Genomic DNA, 2,179 nt, shown 5'->3' on the forward strand with positions numbered 1-2,179 from the left:
ATAATGTCGGTAATCCTTAGGTCTCGGGCTCGAAGGAGGTGGTTTATGTTTGTGTCGGCTCCGACTGACGAGATAAAAAGCTGAGATGGGTTTCTTTGCTTCGTATGTTCCACCGATATCAGGTAAAACACAAAGACAAGTTCTGCTAAATCTGTGTAGTTCTTCTGCAATTATTTCAAGCAAGGTATTTCGTTCCCTTCGATAGCTCAGTTGGTAGAGCGGAGGACTGTAGGTTCATAATGTCGGTAATCCTTAGGTCTCGGGCTCGAAGGAGGTGATTTATGTTTGTGTCGGCTCCGACTGACGAGATAAAAAGCTGAGATGGGTTTCTTTGGTTCATTTGTTAAGACAAGCTTAGCTTGTCCACATCCAGCGGTAGCAGGTATGACAAAAAGCCATGTTCTGCTAATTCTGTAATTATTTCAAGCAGGTAATTATGACTTTAGTCACGAGTGTACCAGTTTTAATCAAGCATGTAAATAGTATAATACAGTTGGATGTTCTGGAGGTGATTTATGTTTGTGTCGGCTCCGACTGACGAGATAAGAGGCCGAGATGGGTTTCTTTCTGAACATTTGCTTCGTATGTTCAGACAAGCTTAGCATGTCCACATCCAGCGATATCAGGTAAAACACAAAGGCAAGTTCTGCTAAATCTGTGTAGTTCATCTGCAATTATTTCAAGCAGGTATGTATGACTTTAGTCATGTGTGTACCAGTTTTAATCAAGCCTGTCAATAGTGTAATACAGTTTGATGTTCAGGAGGTGACTTATGTTTGTGTGGGCTCCGACTGACGAGATAAGAGGCCGAGATGGGTTTCTTTCTGAACATTTGCTTCGTATGTTCAGACAAGCTTAGCATGTCCACATCCAGCGATATCAGGTAAAACACAAAGGCAAGTTCTGCTAAATCTGTGTAGTTCTTCTGCAGTTATTTCAAGCAGGTATGTATGACTTTAGACATGTGTGTACCAGTTTTAATCAAGTGTGTGAATAGTGTAATACAGTTGGGTGTTTGTCATGGTCATGTCCATGAAACTGGATGTCTTCATCCTTATTTCGTTCCCTTCGATAGCTCAGTTGGTAGAGCGGAGGACTGTAGGTTCATAATGTCAGTAATCCTTAGGTCGCTGGTTGAATTCCGGCTCGAAGGAGGTGATTTATGTTTGTGTCGATTCCGACTGACGAGATAAAAAGCTGAGATAGGTTTCTTTGCTTCGTATGTTCAGACAAGCTTAGCGTGTCCACATCCACCGATATCAGGTAAAACACAAAGACAAGTTCTGCTAAATCTGTGTAGTTCTTCTGCAATTATTTCAAGCAAGGTATTTCGTTCCCTTCGATAGCTCAGTTGGTAGAGCGGAGGACTGTAGGTTCATAATGTCGGTAATCCTTAGGTCTCGGGCTCGAAGGAGGTGATTCATGTTTGTGTCGGCTCCGACTGACGAGATAAAAAGCTGAGATAGGTTTCTTTGCTTCGTATGTTCCACCGATATCAGGTAAAACACAAAGACAAGTTCTGCTAAATCTGTGTAGTTCTTCTGCAATTATTTCAAGCAAGGTATTTCGTTCCCTTCGATCTTTCAGTTGGTAGAGCGGAGGACTCTAGGTTCATAATGTCGGTAATCCTTAGGTCTCGGGCTCGAAGGAGGTGATTTATGTTTGTGTCGGCTCCGACTGACGAGATAAAAAGCTGAGATGGGTTTCTTTGCTTCGTATGTTCAGACAAGCTTAGCATGTCCACATCCAGCGATATCAGGTAAAACACAAAGGCAAGTTCTGCTAAATCTCTATTGTTGTTCTGCAGTTATTTCAAGCAGGTATGTATGACTTTAGTCATGTGTGTACCAGTTTTAATCAAGCGTGTGAATAGTGTAATACAGTTGGGTGTTTGTCATGGTCATGTCCATGTAACTGGCTGTCTTCATCCCTATTTCATTCCCTTCGATCTTTCAGTTGGTAGAGCGGAGGACTGTAGGTTCATAATGTCGGTAATCCTTAGGTCTCGGGCTCGAAGGAGATGATTTATGTTTGTAATGGTTCCGACTGACGAGATAAAAATCTGAGATGGGTTTCTTTGGTTCATTTGTTCAGACAAGCTTAGCTTGTCCACATCCAGCGGTAGCAGGTATGACAAAAAGCCAAGTTCTGCTAATTCTGTAATTATTTCAAGCAGGTA

General features: G+C 42.1%; 1 non-coding gene across 1 annotated transcript; it reads left to right on the forward strand.

The window, feature by feature from the left end:
• The first annotated feature begins 1,065 nt into the window (after positions 1-1,065).
• trnay-gua lies at positions 1,066-1,154 on the forward strand. Its single transcript is given in 2 exon segments — positions 1,066-1,102; positions 1,119-1,154. It is a non-coding gene; the product is annotated as a tRNA-Tyr (tRNA).
• The last annotated feature ends 1,025 nt before the right edge of the window (positions 1,155-2,179 follow it).

The sequence above is a fragment of the Micropterus dolomieu genome, unplaced genomic scaffold, assembly GCF_021292245.1.
Source record: "Micropterus dolomieu isolate WLL.071019.BEF.003 ecotype Adirondacks unplaced genomic scaffold, ASM2129224v1 contig_9892, whole genome shotgun sequence".
Lineage (NCBI taxonomy): Eukaryota > Metazoa > Chordata > Actinopteri > Centrarchiformes > Centrarchidae > Micropterus > Micropterus dolomieu.